At 41.7% G+C, this 22,196-nt stretch overlaps 1 protein-coding gene across 3 annotated transcripts in view; it reads left to right on the top strand.

Moving 5' to 3' along the window:
* The window catches only part of LOC124044204 (beta-galactoside alpha-2,6-sialyltransferase 2-like), a 100,687-nt gene that overhangs the window by 22,491 nt on the left and 56,000 nt on the right, over positions 1–22,196 (top strand). The window contains exon 1 of one of the 3 annotated variants that reach the window (XM_046363747.1): positions 5,404–5,587. The exons of the other annotated variants lie outside the window; for them this stretch is intronic. The gene's annotated coding sequence lies outside the window, so the exon portion shown is untranslated. Of the gene's footprint in view, positions 1–5,403; positions 5,588–22,196 lie in introns of those variants that run through there. 3 annotated transcript variants of the gene reach the window in all.

The following is a 22,196-nucleotide window of genomic DNA, read 5'->3' as shown; positions in this document are numbered from 1 at the left end:
ATTGGTGAGTTATAACAGTGGTGGGTGTTTGTATTGGTGAGTTATAACAGTGGTGGGTGTTTGTATTGGTGAGTTATAACAGTGGTGGGTGTTTGTATTGGTGAGTTATAACAGTGGTGGGTGTTTGTATTGGTGAGTTATAACAGTGGTGGGTGTTTGTATTGGTGAGTTATAACAGTGGTGGGTGTTTGTATTGGTGAGTTATAACAGTGGTGGGTGTTTGTATTGGTGAGTTATAACAGTGGTGGGTGTTTGTATTGGTGAGTTATAAGTGGTGGGTGTTTGTATTGGTGAGTTATAACATTTACATTACATTTACATTTAAGTCATTTAGCAGACGCTCTTATCCAGAGCGACTTACAAATTGGTGCAATCACCTTATGACATCCAGTGGGACAGTCACTTAACAATAGTGCATCTAAAACTTAGGGGGGGTGGGGTGAGAGGGATTACTTAACCTATCCTAGGTATTCCTTAAAGAGGTGGGGTTTCAGGTGTCTCCGGAAGGTGGTGATTGACTCCGCTGTCCTGGCGTCGTGAGGGAGTTTGTTCCACCATTGGGGGGCCAGGGCAGCGAACAGTTTTGACTGGGCTGAGCGGGAGCTGTACTTCCTCAGTGGTAGGGAGGCGAGCAGGACAGAGGTGGATGAACGCAGTGCCCTTGTTTGGGTGTAGGGCCTGATCAGAGCCTGGAGGTACTGAGGTGCCGTTCCCCTCACAGCTCCGTAGGCAAGCACCATGGTCTTGTAGCGGATGCGAGCTTCAACTGGAAGCCAGTGGAGAGAACGGAGGAGCGGGGTGACGTGAGAGAACTTGGGAAGGTTGAACACCAGACGGGCTGCGGCGTTCTGGATGAGTTGAAGGGGTTTAATGGCACAGGCAGGGAGCCCAGCCAACAGCGAGTTGCAGTAATCCAGACGGGAGATGACAAGTGCCTGGATTAGGACCTGCGCCGCTTCCTGTGTGAGGCAGGGTCGTACTCTGCGGATGTTGTAGAGCATGAACCTACAGGAACGGGCCACCGCCTTGATGTTAGTTGAGAACGACAGGGTGTTGTCCAGGATCACGCCAAGGTTCTTGGCGCTCTGGGAGGAGGACACAATGGAGTTGTCAACCGTGATGGCGAGATCATGGAACGGGCAGTCCTTCCCCGGGAGGAAGAGCAGCTCCGTCTTGCCGAGGTTCAGCTTGAGGTGGTGATCCGTCATCCACACTGATATGTCTGCCAGACATGCAGAGATGCGATTCGCCACCTGGTCATCAGAAGGGGGAAAGGAGAAGATTAATTGTGTGTCGTCTGCATAGCAATGATAAGAGAGACCATGTGAGGTTATGACAGAGCCAAGTGACTTGGTGTATAGCGAGAATAGGAGAGGGCCAAGAACAGAGCCCTGGGGGACACCAGTGGTGAGAGCGCGTGGTGAGGAGACAGATTCTCGCCACGCCACCTGGTAGGAGCGACCTGTCAGGTAGGACGCAATCCAAGCGTGGGCCGCGCCGGAGATGCCCAACTCGGAGAGGGTGGAGAGGAGGATCTGATGGTTCACAGTATCGAAGGCAGCCGATAGATCTAGAAGGATGAGAGCAGAGGAGAGAGAGTTAGCTTTAGCAGTGCGGAGCGCCTCCGTGATACAGAGGAGAGCAGTCTCAGTTGAATGACTAGTCTTGAAACCTGACTGATTTGGATCAAGAAGGTCATTCAGAGAGAGATAGCGGGAGAGCTGGCCAAGGACGGCACGTTCAAGAGTTTTGGAGAGAAAAGAAAGAAGGGATACTGGTCTGTAATTGTTGACATCGGAGGGATCGAGTGTAGGTTTTTTCAGAAGGGGTGCAACTCTCGCTCTCTTGAAGACGGAAGGGACGTAGCCAACGGTCAGGGATGAGTTGATGAGCGAGGTGAGGTAAGGGAGAAGGTCTCCGGAAATGGTCTGGAGAAGAGAGGAGGGGATAGGGTCAAGCGGGCAGGTTGTTGGGCGGCCGGCCGTCACAAGACGCGAGATTTCATCTGGAGAGAGAGGGGAGAAAGAGGTCAGAGCACAGGGTAGGGCAGTGTGAGCAGAACCAGCGGTGTCGTTTGACTTAGCAAACGAGGATCGGATGTCGTCGACCTTCTTTTCAAAATGGTTGACGAAGTCATCTGCAGAGAGGGAGGAGGGGGGGGAGGGGGCGGAGGATTCAGGAGGGAGGAGAAGGTGGCAAAGAGCTTCCTAGGGTTGGAGGCAGAAGCTTGGAATTTAGCGTGGTAGAAAGTGGCTTTAGCAGCAGAGACAGAGGAGGAAAATGTAGAGAGGAGGGAGTGAAAGGATGCCAGGTCCGCAGGGAGGCGAGTTTTCCTCCATTTCCGCTCGGCTGCCCGGAGCCCTGTTCTGTGAGCTCGCAATGAGTCATCGAGCCACGGAGCGGGAGGGAGGACCGAGCCGGCCTGGAGGATAGGGGACATAGAGAGTCAAGGGATGCAGAGAGGGAGGAGAGGAGGGTTGAGGAGGCAGAATCAGGAGATAGGTGGGAGAAGGTTTGAGCGGAGGGAAGAGATGATAGGATGGAAGAGGAGAGAGTAGCGGGGGGGAGAGAGAGCGAAGGTTGGGACGGCGCGATACCATCCAGTAGGGGCAGTGTGGGAGGTGTTGGATGAGAGCGAGAGGGAAAAGGATACAAGGCAGTGGTCGGAGACTTGGAGGAGTTGCAATGAGGTTAGTGGAAGAACAGCATCTAGTAAAGATGAGGTCGAGCGTATTGCCTGCCTTGTGAGTAGGGGGGAAGGTGAGAGGGTGAGGTCAAAAGAGGAGAGGAGTGGAAAGAAGGAGGCAGAGAGGAAAGAGTCAAAGGTAGACGTGGGGAGGTTAAAGTCGCCCAGAACTGTGAGAGGTGAGCCGTCCTCAGGAAAGGAGCTTATCAAGGCATCAAGCTCATTGATGAACTCTCCGAGGGAACCTGGAGGGCGATAAATGATAAGGATGTTAAGCTTGAAAGGGCTAGTAACTGTGACAGCATGGAATTCAAAGGAGGCGATAGACAGATGGGTAAGGGGAGAAAGAGAGAATGACCACTTGGGAGAGATGAGGATCCCGGTGCCACCACCCCGCTGACCAGACGCTCTCGGGGTGTGCGAGAACACGTGGGCGGACGAAGAGAGAGCAGTAGGAGTAGCAGTGTTGTCTGTGGTGATCCATGTTTCCGTCAGGGCCAAGAAGTCGAGGGACTGGAGGGAGGCATGGGCTGAGATGAACTCTGCCTTGTTGACCGCAGATTGGCAGTTCCAGAGGCTACCGGAGACCTGGAACTCCACGTGGGTCGTGCGCGCTGGGACCACCAGAGTAGGGTGGCCGCGGCCACGCGGTGAGGAGCGTTTGTATGGTCTGTGCAGAGAGGAGAGAACAGGGATAAACCGACACATAGTTGACAGGCTACAGAAGAGGCTACGCTAATGCAAAGGAGATTGGAATGACAAGTGGACTACACGTCTCGAATGTTCAGAAAGTTAAGCTACGTAGCAAGAATCTTATTGACTAAAATGATTAAAATGATACAGTACTGCTGAAGTAGGTCAGCTGGCAGTGGGTGCGTTGTTGACACTACACTAATCAAGTCGTTCCGTTGAGTGTAATAGTTTCTGCAGTGTTGCTATTCGGGGGCTAGCAGGCTAGCTAGCAGTGTTGTTTACGTTACGTTGCGTTAAAAGAACGACAATAGATGGCTAGCGAACCTAGAAAATCGCTCTAGACTACACAATTATCTTTGATACAAAGACGGCTATGTAGCTAGCTAAGTAGCTAGCTACGATCAAACAAATCAAACCGTTGTACTGTAATGAAAATGAAGTGAAAATGTGATACAACCTGTGAATGCGACCGGGTAGTTGAGTTCTATACAGAAGACGTTGGCTAGCGTTGGCTAGCTGTTGGCTAGCTAGCAGAGTCACCTACGTTAAGGACGACAAATAGCTGGCTAGCTAACCTCGGTAAATTAAGATAATCACTCTAAGACTACACACTCTAAACCTAAACAACACAATTATCTTGGATACGATGATACGATGATACGAAGACAGCAAAGACAGCTATGTAGCTAGCTAACACTACACTGATCAAGTCGTTCAGTTGAGTGTAACAGTTTCTCCAGTGCAGCTAATCAGTGGACGTTAGCTAGCTGGCTAGTGAAGACTACGTTAGGACGGCGAAATACGATAATTACGCAATTATCTTTGATACAAAGACGGCTATGTAGCTAGCTGAGAAGAAATTGCTAAGATAAGACAAATCAAACCGTTGTGATATAATGAAATATAATGAAAAAGTAGTGAAAAAGTTATACTACCCGTTGGAGCGACGTGCAGATGCGACCACTCGCTCCAACCGCTAAAATGAAAGAAGGGATAACACCCACAGTGGTGGGTGTTTGTATTGGTGAGTTATAACAGTGGTGGTTTGTGTTTGTATTGGTGAGTTATAACAGTGGTGGGTGTTTGTATTGGTGAGTTATAACAGTGGTGGGTGTTTGTATTGGTGAGTTATAACAGTGGTGGGTGTTTGTATTGGTGAGTTATAACAGTGGTGGGTGTTTGTATTGGTGAGTTATAACAGTGGTGGGTGTTTGTATTGGTGAGTTATAACAGTGGTGGGTGTTTGTATTGGTGAGTTATAACAGTGGTGGGTGTTTGTATTGGTGAGTTATAACAGTGGTGGGTGTTTGTATTGGTAGTTATAACAGTGGTGGGTGTTTGTATTGGTGAGTTATAACAGTGGTGGGTGTTTGTATTGGTGAGTTATAACAGTGGTGGGTGTTTGTATTGGTGAGTTATAACAGTGGTGGGTGTTTGTATTGGTGAGTTATAACAGTGGTGGGTGTTTGTATTGGTGAGTTATAACAGTGGTGGGTGTTTGTATTGGTGAGTTATAACAGTGGTGGGTGTTTGTATTGGTGAGTTATAACAGTGGTGGGTGTTTGTATTGGTGAGTTATAACAGTGGTGGGTGTTTGTATTGGTGAGTTATAACAGTGGTGGGTGTTTGTATTGGTGAGTTATAACAGTGGTGGGTGTTTGTATTGGTGAGTTATAACAGTGGTGGGTGTTTGTATTGGTGAGTTATAACAGTGGTGGGTGTTTGTATTGGTGAGTTATAACAGTGGTGGGTGTTTGTATTGGTGAGTTATAACAGTGGTGGGTGTTTGTATTGGTGAGTTATAACAGTGGTGGGTGTTTGTATTGGTGAGTTATAACAGTGGTGGGTGTTTGTATTGGTGAGTTATAACAGTGGTGGGTGTTTGTATTGGTGAGTTATAACAGTGGTGGGTGTTTGTATTGGTGAGTTATAACAGTGGTGGGTGTTTGTATTGGTGAGTTATAACAGTGGTGGGTGTTTGTATTGGTGAGTTATAACAGTGGTGGGTGTTTGTATTGGTGAGTTATAACAGTGGTGGGTGTTTGTATTGGTGAGTTTTAACTAGAGGTCGACTGATTAAATTGGCCTCGGGATGATTTCAAGTTTTCTTAACAATTGGTAATCGGCCTTATGGCCGAGGGACACTGCATGGCAGGCTGACCACCTGTTACACAAGTTCAGCATCAAAGGGACCTGCAAGGAGCCAAGGTAAGTTGCTAGCTTGCATTAAACTTTTCTTATAAAAACATTCTCCACATAATCATTAGTTAAATACACATGGTTGATGATATTACTAGGTTAACTAGCTTGTTCTGCATTGTGTATAATCAATGCAGGGCCTGTTAATTTATCATCGAATCACAGCCTACCTCAACTTCACCAAAAGGGTAATGATTTAACAAATGCACATTCGCGAAAAAGCACAATTGTTGTGCAAGTGTACCTAACCGTAAACAACAATGCCTTTCTTAAATCACTACACAAGTATATATTTTTAACCTGCATATGTAGTTAAATGAAATTCATTTTAGCAGGCAATATTAACCAGGGGAAATTGTGTCACTTCTCTTGCGTTCAGGGCAATCAGTCAGGGTAATGCAACAGTTTGGTCCGCCTGGCTAGTTGCGAAACGGAACGGTTCCGTATTTTACTGAAAAAATCAACGTTTTGTTTTCGAAATTATAGTTTCCGGATTTGACTATATTAATCACCAAAGGATCATATTTCTGTGTGTTTTTATTATTATTAAGTCTATGATTTGATATTTGATAGAGCAGTCTGACTGAGCGGTGGTAGGCAGCAGCAGGCTCGTAAGCATTCATTCAAACAGCACTTTTTATGCGTTTGCCAGCAGCTCTTAGCAATGCTTGAGGCACAGCGCTGTTTATGACTTCAAGCCTATCAACTCCCGAGATTAGGCCGGCAATACTAAAGTGCCTATAAGAACATCCAATAGTAAAAGGTATATGAAATACAAATGGTATAGAGAGAAATAGTCCTATAATTCCTGTAATAACTACAACCTAAAACTTCTTACCTGGGAATATTGAAGACTCATGTTAAAAGGAACCACCAGCTTTCACATGTTCTCATGTTCTGAGCAAGGAACTTAAACGTTTGCTTTTTTACATGGCACATATTGCACTTTTACTTTCTTCTCCAACACTTTTTTTGCATTATTTAAACCAAATTGAACATGTTTCATTATTTATTTGAGACTAAATAGATTTTATTGATGTATTATATTAAGTTAATATAAGTGTTAATTGTTCATTCAGTATTGTTGTAATAATTGTCATTATATATATATATATATATATATATATATATATATATATATATATATATATATATATATATATATATGGGTTATTGTGGTGTGTTTTTGTCTTAGGTGTTTTGTGGGGTGTATTGTGGTGTGTTTAGTCTAGGTGTTTTGGCTGCCTGTCTATGGCTGCCTGAGGCGGTTCCCAATCAGAGTCAGGTGATTATCGTTGTTTCTGATTGGGAACCATATTTAGGCAGCCATATTCTGTGAGTGTTTCGTGGGTGATTGTTCCTGTCTTTGTGTTTGCACCAGATAGGGCTGTTTGGTTGGTGATTGTTCCTGTCTTTGCGTTTGCACCAGATAGGGCTGTTTGGTGGGTGATTGTTCCTGTCTTTGTGTTTGCACCAGATAGGGCTGTTTGGTGGGTGATTGTTCCTGTCTTTGTGTTTGCACCAGATAGGGCTGTTTGGTGGGTGATTGTTCCTGTCTTTGTGTTTGCACCAGATAGGGCTGTTTGGTGGGTGATTGTTCCTGTCTTTGTGTTTGCACCAGATAGGGCTGTTTGGTGGGTGATTGTTCCTGTCTTTGTGTTTGCACCAGATAGGGCTGTTTGGTGGGTGATTGTTCCTGTCTTTGTGTTTGCACCAGATAGGGCTGTTTGGTGGGTGATTGTTCCTGTCTTTGTGTTTGCACCAGATAGGGCTGTTTGGTGGGTGATTGTTCCTGTCTTTGTGTTTGCACCAGATAGGGCTGTTTGGTGGGTGATTGTTCCTGTTTCTTTGTGTTTGCACCAGATAGGGCTGTTTGGTGGGTGATTGTTCCTGTCTTTGTGTTTGCACCAGATAGGGCTGTTTGGTGGGTGATTGTTCCTGTCTTTGTGTTTGCACCAGATAGGGCTGTTTGGTGGGTGATTGTTCCTGTCTTTGTGTTTGCACCAGATAGGGCTGTTTGGTGGGTGATTGTTCCTGTTTTTGTGTTTGCACCAGATAGGGGGTTTTCAGTTTTTCACTTTTCATTATTTTGTAGTTTCCGCTTGTATTGTTTTTTGCTTCATTAAAATTATATCACGAATCATCATCACGCTGCATTTTGGTCCGATCCTTGTTCTACCTCTTCGTCAGAGGAGGAGATAGAAGAGAGCCGTTACATATACTTTATATATAAATGGTCCGATTAATCAGATTTGGCCTTTTTTGGTCCTCCAATAATCGGTATCGTTATCGACGTTGAAAAATCATAATCGGTCGACCTCTAGTTATGACTTATTACTGTTATGATATTAATGTCGTGGTTGTTACTGAGATGTAATAATTTATGTTATGACTTATTCCTGTTAGGATATTACTGTTATTATGGCTATTATGATACTACTGTTATTATTGTTATTATGTTAGTTATAATGGTTATTATGTTAGTACTGTTAGTATGTCATTATGTTATGACTTATTATGGTTATTACTGGATTATGGTCTCTGTCTAAATATCCTCCCCCTGTAGCAATCTCTTACTAAACCATCACATTGTTAGTGAAAAGAAAAGAAAACGAGGTGAATTGTTCCCATACTGTACCATGGAAAGAACTTTGAATATTGATGATCATCTTTATAATGGCAGTGTCTGCATTTGTAGTGCTAAAATACTCTCAAACAGGTACCGTTGTGCTAGTACTGTAATTTGTATTATTTTCACATATTTGTTATTGAATGAGTTACTTACACCCTAGATAATGTACCATAGGGGACCCGAACCCTCTCCAACAACACACATACACCCCATTCACACATCTGTGATTCTATCACCTTCCATCTGTTCCACAGGATTCACACCTGACCTGTGGCTCAGAACGGGGAGGGCCTGTGTCAGGCCGAAAGCCAGCCAGCCCCCCGCCCACATACACAGTGTCAGTGCTCCACCTAGTTGTTAGATCATAAGGCTTATAACAAACAATCCCCAACAGCACCAAACTGTGTGCCTCTACCTTTGTCACTATGCTTATATTTAGCAGCCACCTGGACGGACACCCCCCCCCCCCCCCACACACACCAATTTAGTCCTCCAACACCCACCAGTGCACCATGGGAAGGGTAAAGACTTCCTGTAAGTATGAGAGTGGAGGACATTTAATTTAAAATGGAGAGGGAGAGATAAATACGGAGGGAGAGAGGAAAAGAGAGTGACAGGGAGAGAGAGGAGGGACATGAAAATAGAGGGAGAGAGAGAGTGAGAGGGAAAGGGAGACAGTGATCTCTCCAAAATACATGACCAATGAGTTAATCATGCAGTGTGAAAACACATTTGTTAGTTTGCCAGGTTTTTTTCACAGCCAGACAGTAGCACTGCTTTGACTCATTGATTGAGTAACAATCCTTGTTCAAGATAATTTTTAAAATCTTAAATGGACAAGCACAGACATTACACCCTATGCGTGCTAATACACACAGCACCTGATTCATGTTCTTTTAAACCCACAATGTGAGCCACAGCCTCAGAAGATAGATCTAGGTAATTTTTCAAACCTCTCTGGATCACAAAAAATATATATATTTTCCATTACCGTGCAGTTTAATGGTCTGACGGTAATCATATCCCGAACGAAATAAATATATTTAAATAGAAAGTTATCAGAAATAGATAAGATCTTGCTAGATGGAAAGGAAAATACCTGTCTATTTGTGGAAAAATCCCAGATTTGTCTTTAGTTATTTCCCAGTTTAGCGATTTCCTTATGGCCCTACCTACACCTAACAACTTGTTTTTTAAATTATACGAACAAAAAAGATAATGTTATTTGGAATGGCAAGCAAGACTAAATTAAACGGGCCTATTTATATAATGAATATTAATTCGGAGGGCAGAAATGATTAAATATTAAAGCATTAGACCTCACTAAAGGCTTCAGTCATACAAAAGTTATACCTAAATCCAAACTGGTTCTCTCAGATTAGTAATGGCCAACACCATGTTCAAGAATGATCTTTTCCCCTTTATTCAGATTACAACCTCTCACTTTCCATTATTTGAAAATGAAATAATCTCCAAAATATCGCTATTTTTAAAACAAGCCTTAGAAAGTAGGTTACTATTTCAGTTTCACCAGAAAAGACAGAACAAATATTATAGTAAAACTCAAATATACTAATTGATAAAAACAAATATATATATATATTTTTGTGAAAAATGTAAAAACTGCAATCTTTAAAAAAATTATATAATAAATAGGACTGGTTGTCACACATGCACCTAACAAAAATATATGGAAATGTCTCCTCTATCCAAAATTACAACCAACTAATTACATAATTTCTTCAAAAATGGATGAGGAAAGTGGAAGGGGGAAGGAACTTGTTTGTCGGTGCTGTATTAAAGGCCAAAACGGGTCAAAGAAATTCGTCATGAATAAAAGAAGTATACCAGTTTCACCATACAGGTTGCAAAATAGTTCACAATATGTCACGGCTGATTTCCTCCTCGTCTGAAGAGGTGTAGCAGGGATCGGACCAAAATGCAGCGTAGTTCGTGTTCAGCATATTTTAATGAAAGACCAAAACGTGAACACTGCACAAAATATAAAATAACAAACGTGGAAAAAACGAAACAGTCCTATCTGGTGCAGAGAACAGAGACAGGAAACAATCACCCACAAAGTACCCACAGAATATGGCTGCCTAAATATGGTTCCCAATCAGAGACAAAGATAGACAGCTGCCTCTAATCGAGAACCAATCTAGGCAACCATAGACATACAAAATACCTAGAATGGAGCCAGCCCCATAAACATACAAAAACCCCTAGACAAGACAAAACACATACATCACCCATGTCACACCCTGACCTAACCAAAATAACAAGGAAAACAAAGTATACTAAGGTCAGGGTGTGACGCGTTATTCACGTTTCATTCAGAACTATCCCTAATCATGGTAGTATCCTCATTAATGTAGAACAGTTTATAAACATATTCTATTCTTATTTACAACAGAAGTGACTCGAACATTACACAATACATTATTTACCATTAATTTCTATTGGGGAAAAAGATCTGAAACACAACCAAAAACAAACAGCATTTGCCTTGTCAAAATGCACAAAATTGCAGGAAATTTGCTTTAACACTGCACAATATTTTCTCAGCTCCATGTCAAATCGCAGGAAAGGTTTTTTAAAACCATAACATTTTCTGTCAGCTCCAAGGCAAAATGTGTAGAATTTCAGAAAATGTGCTTTAAAAATGCAAACAATTCTCCACAAGGTCAAGATGGGGGGGTCTCTAAAATTCAGTCGTTCTGACCGTGCCCATTGCCCACCACCTAAGCCCCTTTTTGATCCAGAGAAAACCCTGGAAGGGAAGAGAACAGAGGACAGACCAGACAAGAGTCCAGCCAGTGCATGGTCTCTTGTGTAATTGCGACCTTCACAGCGCATCCTCTCTCTGATAAATCACACGTCTTTTAATGACAGCCTTTGGGCTGTGGAGACAGACCGCTGAGTGCTCTGAAACGCAGCCTAGCCAGGAACAAGGTCCTGTGAAAGGATCCCAGCTCTACAGCAGCACTACATCTCCCATTCTGGCCCATAAATACAGGGGCTGGCAGCGGCACAGACATTTGAAGAAGTGGACTGAGTCAACTCACAGGGACACTTAAAGGACACTTCCCCCCCTGGCCCTATACGCTGTTCTCATCATCCTCTGGAGGGCCATTTGGGAGTAATGTCCATAGGAAGGATGCCCGTCTGTAAACGCTCTGGGGGACCAGAATATCTCAGGTGACCTCACCCAGGGGAGTGGTCTGTCTGTAGGCGATGACAGAGCGAAAAAACATGTTTGTGCAGTAGGAAAATAATGTTATGTCTCCCGAGTGGCGCAGCGGTCTGAGGCACTGCCTCGCAGTGAGGTTTGAAATTATTATATATGTTTTGAATAGAAAATGTTTTCAAATCCTGCAACACCGCAGGACAAGACGTCTAAGAAGTTGTCTTAGTCTGTAAAGGCTGGGAAACTCAGCCATCTATTTTGATTGACTACGGCCCGCAATAAATTACCACTAATCACAGGACAAGAGACCGTCAATTACATAAGGGGCTTAGACAGGCTCGGATAACCTCTGATAGCCCCGGAGGTGAAGTGCGTGCACACACACATAGGTGCTAAAACATTATGTTCCAGCGAGAAGTTAACAGGATTTGAGCTGATTACATCACAGGCTTTCACATGTTAGGGTTGGTGGACTATACGAGGGTGTGTGGTTTCACTAAACTACGACCACAGAACACGACCCCTGAACTAGGATGCACATCTCTTCTGACAGATTGACCTCTCTCTGCCAACTAGGTGCATCTAGAAAAATGAGTTTTTCCTGCTCTAGTTGCATTGCCCAAACATAGACAGTATACCACACTGAAAAACAGATGACTTATAGAATGACACATCAGCTAAACAAACGTCCCACTAAAGCTCCTATACGACTTCTCAGGGTGTTTATAACCAATTATTACTGTCTAATTACCTCTCCCACGTGTTTCTCATTGGCCCTCATCCTCCTCCCCTCTCACACACACACAGACAGAGACAGACAGACAGAGTGAGGGCCCCAGCTGGTCTTGGATGACTGCAACCCTCCTCCTTTGAAGGCTGGGCTCATATAACCGCTGCTCTTAAACCATAACCCCCCCAATTAAGGACAGATATCTCTGCCTATGTACTTGCTCAAATCTTCAGACAACATAGCTGATTCTTTCCTTGTCTACTGTGGTGGGGAGGGGAAAGTCATTATAAGGTACTGTACTGCATGTTCTATGCTGCGTTGAATATCCTAGTATCACACATCTGTCCTTCAGAGGACATCAGCAGATGTCACAACAGTGTCCTTCTGTAGTTATACCGTGGGGTTTGTGTGCAGTTCTTGGTGTGTTTTGTGGGGGTTCAGGAGAGAGATAGCACTGCACACCTGTGGGCTTTACAACAACCCCCCCCCCAAGGGGAGCGTGGCCTAGCCAGTTCACTACCATAAATAGCCAGCTACAAAGAGAAAGAGGTGCCAGCCTGCATACCACTATAATGAGCTAGAACATATGTTCTGAAACACTAATGCAGATGTTCTGTTGTGGAGATCACAGCCCTTCAGGGATTCTACAACCCTCATAATGTTCTATAATGACATGCATTCTTTCTGGCACCATGTGATCAATTAGCAGTTGTAAACATGTATTATTCTTCTCTATGGTGAATGAAGCATGATCTAAGCATGAACAATACAAACACCACTTATAACTCAACAATACAAACACCCACCACTGTTATAACTCACCAATACAAACACCACTTATAACTCAACAATACAAACACCACTTATAACTCAACAATACAAACACCACTTATAACTCACCAATACAAACACCACTTATAACTCACCAATACAAACACCACTTATAACTCAACAATACAAAACACCACTTATAACTCAACAATACAAACACCACTTATAACTCACCAATACAAACACACCACTGTTATAACTCACCAATACAAACACCCACCACTTATAACTCAACAATACAAACACCCACCACTTATAACTGTTATAACTCACCAATACAAACACCCACCACTTATAACTCAACAATACAAACACCCACCACTGTTATAACTCACCAATACAAACACCCACCACTGTTATAACCAACAATACAAACACCCACCACTGTTATAACTCAACAATACAAACACCCACCACTGTTATAACTCAACAATACAAACACCCACCACTGTTATAACTCAACAATACAAACACCCACCACTGTTTAATCAACAATACAAACACCCACCACTGTTATAACTCAACAATACAAACACCCACCACTGTTATAACTCAACAATACAAACACCACTTATAACTCACCAATACAAACACCACTTATAACTCAACAATACAAACACCACTTATAACTCAACAATACAAACACCACTTATAACTCAACAATACAAACACCACTTATAACTCACCAATACAAACACCCACCACTGTTATAACTCACCAATACAAACACCCACCACTTATAACTCACCAATACAAACACACACCACTGTTATAACTCACCAATACAAACACACACCACTGTTATAACTCAACAATACAAACACCCACCACTGTTATAACTCAACAATACAAACACCCACCACTGTTATAACTCAACAATACAAACACCCACCACTGTTATAACTCAACAATACAAACACCCACCACTGTTATAACTCAACAATACAAACACCCACCACTGTTATAACTGTTATAACTCAACAATACAAACACCCACCACTGTTATAACTCAACAATACAAACACTCACCACTGTTATAACTCACCAATACAAACACCCACCACTTATAACTCACCAATACAAACACCCACCACTGTTATAACTCAACAATACAAACACCCACCACTGTTATAACTCAACAATACAAACACCCACCACTGTTATAACTCAACAATACAAACACCCACCACTGTTATAACTCACCAATACAAACACCCACCACTGTTATAACTCAACAATACAAACACCCACCACTGTTATAACTCAACAATACAAACACCCACCACTGTTATAACTCACCAATACAAACACCCACCACTGTTATAACTCAACAATACAAACACACACCACTTATAACTCAACAATACAAACACCCACCACTGTTATAACTCAACAATACAAACACACACCACTGTTATAACTCAACAATACAAACACCCACCACTTATAACTCAACAATACAAACACCCACCACTGTTATAACTCAACAATACAAACACCCACCACTTATAACTCAACAATACAAACACCCACCACTGTTATAACTCAACAATACAAACACCCACCACTGTTATAACTCAACAATACAAACACCACTTATAACTCAACAATACAAACACCCACCACTGTTATAACTCAACAATACAAACACCCACCACTGTTATAACTCAACAATACAAACACCCACCACTGTTATAACTCAACAATACAAACACACACCACTGTTATAACTCAACAATACAAACACACACCACTGTTATAACTCAACAATACAAACACACACCACTGTTATAACTCAACAATACAAACACCCACCACTGTTATAACTCAACAATACAAACACCCACCACTGTTATAACTCAACAATACAAACACACACCAGATGTGTACCTTGTCAGCTCGGGGATTAGAACTTGCAACCTTTCGGTTACTAGTCCAATGCTCTAACCACTAGGCTACCCTGCCACCCCAGTAATATAACAGTGGTGGGTGTTTGTATTGTTGTGTTATAATAAGGGCGCCTCTTTTTTTCCTTTGTTTTGATAATCTAAACTCTTGGGATCTGTTATAATGTGGGTTTAGCAGTTATTCAGTAACTCAATAACAATACAAACACCCACCACTGTTATAACTTAATGTCAATAATACCGTAAGTCACTACATAACAGTAATATCATAACAATACTGACGTAATATAACCATAACAGTAATAAATCATAACATAATAACAGTAATAACATCTAACTTTAATAACATAACAGTACTAACACAATACCAGTAATAACAGAACAGTACTAACACAATACCAGTAATAACAGAACAGTACAAACACAATACCAGTAATAACAGAACAGTACAAACACAATACCAGTAATAACAGAACAATAACAGAACAGTACTAACACAATACCAGGAATAACAGAACAGTACTAACACAATACCAGGAATAACAGAACAGTACTAACACAATACCAGGAATAACAGAACAGTACTAACACAATACCAGGAATAACAGAACAGTACTAACACAATACCAGGAATAACAGAACAGTACTAACACAATACCAGGAATAACAGAACAGTACTAACACAATACCAGGAATAACAGAACAGTACTAACACAATACCAGGAATAACAGAACAGTACTAACACAATACCAGGAATAACAGAACAGTACTAACACAATATCAGGAATAACAGAACAGTACTAACACAATACCGGTAATATCCTAACATTACTAACATAACCATAACAGTTATTACAAACACAATAACAGTAAGACTACAACAGACCAATAGTAATAACATAATAATCTTAACAGTAATAACATCCATAATAACAGTAATAACAATGAGTCGTAATATAAATAAATAATAAGATAACAGAAATAAGGTAATAATCATAATAACAATAACATAACAGCCACAATAACACTAACATAATAACTATAATAACATTAACTGTCACACCCTGACCTTGGTATTCTTTGTTTTCTTTATTGTTTTGGTTAGGTCAGGGTGTGACATGGGTGATGTATGTGTTTTTCTACTGTCTAGGGTTTTTGTAGGTTTACGGGGTCATTTACTATCTAGGTGTTATGTATGTCTATGGTTGACCAGATTGGTTCTCAATTAGAGGCAGCTGTTTATCGTTGTCTCTGATTGGGAACCATATTTAGGTTGCCATCTTCTTTGGGTATTTGGTGGGTTATTGTCTATGTCTAGTTGCCTGTGTCTGCACTAGTGTTATTCTAGCTTCACGTTCGGTTTGTTGTTTTGTATAGTTAAGTGTTCTTCGTCTTCATTCAAATATCATGTATTCACATCACGCTGCGCATTGGTCCGCTTCTTACGACGAACGTGACATTAACATCATAACAGTACTAAAATATAACTGTAATAATTATAATATAAATAACAGAATTACTATAAATACAGTACTAATCCATAATAACAATATCAAATGAGTACTAACAGTAATATCATAACCATAATAACAGTAGACATGATAACCCTAATGACATGATAACCATAATAACAGTAAAGACATGATAACCCTAATGACATGATAACCACAATAACTCATTATTAGGCTGTATTATACAGCCTAGTGCACATACAGCCTAGTGCACATACAGCCTAGTGCACATACAGTGCCTTCAGAAAGAATTGACTTTTTCCACATTTTGTTGTTACAGCCTGAATTCAAAATGGATCAAATGTATTTTTTGCTCATCCATCTACACACAATGCCCTATAATGACAAAGTGAAATAATGTATTTAGACATTTTTGCAAATCTGTTGAAAATAAAATACAGAAATCTAATTTATGTAGTGTATTTGGAAAGTATTCAGACCCCTTTCTTTTTCCCCACATTTTTGTTAAGTTAAGCTTATTATAATATATATTAAATAGTTTTTTCCCCTCGTCAATCTACACACAATACCCCATAATGACAACGAGAAAACAAGTTTTTAGAAATGTTTGCACATTTATTAAAACAAAAAAACAGAAACCTTATTTACATAACTATTCAGACCCTTTGCTGTGAGACTCGAAATTGAGCTCAGGTGCATCCTGTTACAATTGATCATCCTTGAGCTGTTTCTACAACTTGATTGGATTCCACCTGTGGTATTTTCAATTGAGTGTACATTATTTGGTTAGGCACACACCTGTCTATATAAGGTCCCACAGTTGACAGTACATGTCAGAGCAAAAACCAAGCCATGAGGTCAAAGGAATTGTCTGTAGAGATCCAAGACAGGATTGTGTCGAGGCACGGATCTGGGAAAGGGTACCAAAAAATGGCTGTAGCATTGAAAGTCCCCAAGAACACAGTGGACTCTTAAATGGAAGAAGTTTGGAACCACCAAGACGCTTCCTAGAGCTGACCATCCGGCCAAACTGAGCAATTGGGGGAGAAGGACTTGGTCAGGGAGGTGACCAAGAACCTGATGGTCACTCTGACAGAGCGCTAGAGTTCCTCTGTGGAGATGGAAGAACATTTTAGAAGGATAACCATCTCTGCAGCACTCCACCAATCAGGTGTTTATGGTAGAGTGACCAGACAGAAGCCACTCCTCAGTTAAAGGTACATGACAGCCCACTTGGAGTTTGCCATAAGGCACCTTGTCACGCCCTGACCTTAGATAGCTCTGTTTTATATATATTTTGGTTAGGTCAGGGTGTGACTAGGGTGGGTACTCTAGTGTTGTATGTCTAGGGTTTTGTATGTCTAGGGTTTTGTATGTCTAGGGTTTTGTATGTCTAGGGTTTTGTATGTCTAGGGTTTTGTATGTCTAGGGTTTTGTATGTCTAGGGTTTTGTATGTCTAGGGTTGTTGTATGTCTAGGGTTTTGTATGTCTAGGGTTTTGTATGTCTAGGGTTTTGTATGTCTAGGGTTTTGTATGTCTAGGGTTTTGTATGTCTAGGGTTTTGTATGTCTAGGGTTTTGTATGTCTAGGGTTTTGTATGTCTAGGGTTTTGTAGGTCTAGGGTTTTGTAGGTCTAGGGTTTTGTAGGTCTAGGGTTTTGTAGGTCTAGGGTTTTGTATGTCTAGGGGTTTTTGTATTGCTATGTTGGCCTGATATGGTTCCCAATCAGAGACAGCTGTTTATCGTTGTCTCTGATTGGGGATCATATTTAGGCAGCCCTGTTTCCCACTTTCTATTGTGGGATCTTGTCTACAGTTAGGTGCCTGTGTGCACACTAGTAGCTTCACGGTTGGTTGTTTGGTTTTGTTTTCGGTGAGTTTCAGTTCATTCAAAATATGTGGAACTCTATTCACGCTGCGCCTTGGTCTCCTTCATATGACGAACATGACACACCTAACGGACTCTCAGACCATGAGAAACAAGATTCTCTGGTCTGATGAAACCAAGATTGAACTCTTCGGACACCGGACACCTGGCACCATCCCTACGGTGAAATGGTAATTAAAAGCTTCACCAGGCTCAAAGGGATATTCAATGTCTCCTTTTCTCATTCTGTTTACCCTTCTACCAATAGGTGCCCTTCATGGTGAGGCATTGGAAAACCTCCCTGGCCTTTGTTGAATCTGTTTGCAATTCACTGCTTGACTGAGGGACCTTAGAGATAATTGTATGTGTGGGGTACAGAGATGAGGTAGTCATAAAAAAAATCATGTTAAACCCTATTACTCCACACAGTGAGCCCATGCAACTTATTATGTGACTTGTTTAGCAAATATTTACTCCTGAACTTATTTAGGCTTGTCATAACCAAGGGGTTGAATACTTATTGACTCAAGACATTTCAGCTCTGAATTTTTTATTAATTTGTAATTTTAAAAACAAAAACAATTCCACTTCGATATTACGGGGTGTTGTGTTAATCAATTTTAAATTCAGGCTCTAACACAACAAAATGTGGAAAAGTTTAAGGGGTATGAATACTTTCTGAAGGCACTACACACACACACACACACACACACACACACACACACACACACACACACACACACACACACACACACACACACACACACACACACACACACACACACACACACACACACACACACACAGTCCACTCTTGTTTTGTTGTATTATTTCCCTAACCCTGCCATCTTCCACACAAAGTATTAGTCCTAAGGAAAGGTAGGAAAGAAGGAAGGAGAGGAGAGAAGTGTTTTTATTCTGAAATAATGCTATTGTTGGCCGATGGATTAAGGTTTTGGCTGAGTGTGTGGGACACCCTCAATGTTTAGCTCATAGGAAGAGGAGGAGGAGATATGAACAACTGCCACTGAGATCTGCTGCTCTGCTTCCCTCCATCTCCATCCCTCTCTGTTTCCATCTCTCATTATTTCTCCTCACCCTGCCATCTTCCTTAGTCCTCTCTTGTTTTGTTGTATTATTTCCCCTAACCCTGCCACACACACACACTTGTTTTGTTGTATTACACACACACACACACACACACACAAACAAAGTATCAGGGAAGTAAGGGTGAAGGCAGGAAAGTTATAAGGAAAGGTAGGAAAGAAGGAAGGAGAGGAGAGAAGTGTTTTTATTCTGAAATAATGCTATTGTTGGCCGATGGATTAAGGTTTTGGCTGAGTGTGTGGGACGGATTTACCCTCCAATGTTTAGCTCATAGGAAGAGGAGGAGGAGATATGAACAACAGATTATCCCTCTCTCCAACTGAGATCTGCTGCTCTGCTTCCCTCCATCTCCATCCCTCTCTTCCTCCATCTCTCATCTTGATTTCTCCTCACATCTTTATCTCTTCCTTAGTCCTCTCTTGTTTTGTTGTATTATTTCCCCTAACCCTGCCATCTTCCTTAGTCCTCTCTCTTGTTTTGTTGTATTATTTCCCCTAACCCTGCCATGCCATCTTCCTCTCTCTTGTTTTGTTGTATTATTTCCCTAACCCTGCCATCTTCCTTAGTCCTCTCTCTTGTTTTGTTGTATTATTTCCCCTAACCCTGCCATCTTCCTTAGTCCTCTCTCTTGTTTTGTTGTATTATTTCTTGTTTTGTTGTATTATTTCCCTAACCCTGCCATCTTCCTTAGTCCTCTCTTGTTTTGTTGTATTATTTCCCCTAACCCTAACCCTGCCATCTTCCTTAGTCCTCTCTCTTGTTTTGTTGTATTATTTCCCTAACCCTGCCATCTTCCTTAGTCCTCTCTCTTGTTTTGTTGTATTATTTCCCCTAACCCTGCCATCTTCCTTAGTCCTCTCTCTTGTTTTGTTGTATTATTTCCCTAACCCTGCCATCTTCCTTAGTCCTCCTCTCTTGTTTTGTTGTATTATTTCCCTAACCCTGCTATCTTCCTTAGTCCTCTCTCTTGTTTTGTTGTATTATTTCCCCTAACCCTGCCATCTTCCTTAGTCCTCTCTCTTGTTTTGTTGTATTATTTCCCCTAACCCTGCCATCTTCCTTAGTCCTCTCTCTTGTTTTGTTGTATTATTTCCCCTAACCCTGCTATCTTCCTTAGTCCTCTCTCTTGTTTTGTTGTATTATTACCCCTAACCCTGCCATCTTCCTTAGTCCTCTCTTGTTTTGTTGTATTATTTCCCCTAACCCTGCCATCTTCCTTAGTCCTCTCTTGTTTTGTTGTATTATTTCCCCTAACCCTGCCATCTTCCTTAGTCCTCTCTTGTTTTGTTGTATTATTTCCCCTAACCCTGCCATCTTCCTTAGTCCTCTCTCTTGTTTTGTTGTATTATTTCCCCTAACCCTGCTATCTTCCTTAGTCCTCTCTCTTGTTTTGTTGTATTATTTCCCCTAACCCTGCCATCTTCCTTAGTCCTCTCTTGTTTTGTTGTATTATTTCCCCTAACCCTGCCATCTTCCTTAGTCCTCTCTTGTTTTGTTGTATTATTTCCCCTAACCCTGCCATCTTCCTTAGTCCTCTCTTGTTTTGTTGTATTATTTCCCCTAACCCTGCCATCTTCCTTAGTCCTCTCTCTTGTTTTGTTGTATTATTTCCCCTAACCCTGCCATCTTCCTTAGTCCTCTCTCTTGTTTTGTTGTATTATTTCCCCTAACCCTGCCATCCTAATTGGAGTAAACTAATGGACATTAATACTTAGACTTCTACTTCCAATGTATACATCTGCATATTACGGGCACAGTGCATTTGACTTTTTAGTTATCCCTCTTTTTCTTTAGTACCACCCTCAACCCCTCCCATCTATCCCTGAAAACCATCCAGTTTTCATTTCTATTTGCCATCTATTTTTCAACTGTGCTGTGATGTTTCACAAAAGTTCTGAACCTTTTATTCTCATAGTTTCTACAGGTTGTAAATGAAAGATGAACATTTTTGCTAAGAGTATTATTAATCAAACGACTATAACTTTTCAGACCACCCAGCACTGCTATTTGCACAGTTAGTTGTAGGTAAATGTTTAGCTTTTTCAGCCATTCCTGAACCTGTAACTAAAAACAAGCTACTTAGCGAACGAGAGGCAGAGCGGGAGAGAGAATGAGAGGGAGTGGGCGTGAGCAGGAGATCCATGCACACTTTTTTGCTACCGGTTCACTTCACCACTCTACCTTATCCTATCCTCTAGGAGTAATCCTATTTTATGACATACTGCTGCTCAATCCAGCCCTAATCCAATGGAACAGTCCTACTTTACTATAACCCTTTACATCACTGTAATCTGATCCAGCCCTATGCTATCCCGTGGCAGCTATAGGCAACTTGATGGTAATAGGATAAAGCAGGGTTGCCAACTCAGACCACCCTCAAACCTGGGGATTATGGGATTTCTTTAACATTGTTTACATTTCAGTTATTTTATATTTAATTCAGGAAAATTCCTGAACATCTCCAGGCCAAACTAGGGGGGTTAGCATAGCAACCTTCTGAGCTGGCATTTGCCTCCACTAGCACTCGAGCTGGGAGATCCAATATGCCCTTTCAGCAAAACAAACTAAAACGCTTGCCGTTATTAGATACAGTATTGGATATGAGAGTAATATCACCTCTCTGGCCCCTGCAAGTGGGTGAACCTGTAGGTGAGGAGCAGAGAGCGAGTGAAGACGGATGCACTGTTCATGTAGTCTGGCAGGCAGGATATGACCTCATTGATTTATATTCTTCCTGTGCATCTTACCCTTCCTGTGTGACATCTACATTTCTTCCTCTTTCTTTCCTTTCCTCTATCTTTGCCTACTCCCTCTCTCCACCACCCTTTTTTCTCTCTTCCTCTAAAAACTATTAATTACATTTATTCCATTCCATCCTTTG

Source organism: Oncorhynchus gorbuscha, linkage group LG09 (assembly GCF_021184085.1).
Source record: "Oncorhynchus gorbuscha isolate QuinsamMale2020 ecotype Even-year linkage group LG09, OgorEven_v1.0, whole genome shotgun sequence".
NCBI classification, from domain to species: Eukaryota; Metazoa; Chordata; class Actinopteri; order Salmoniformes; family Salmonidae; genus Oncorhynchus; species Oncorhynchus gorbuscha.
This window is presented reverse-complemented; position numbering and strand designations above follow the sequence as displayed.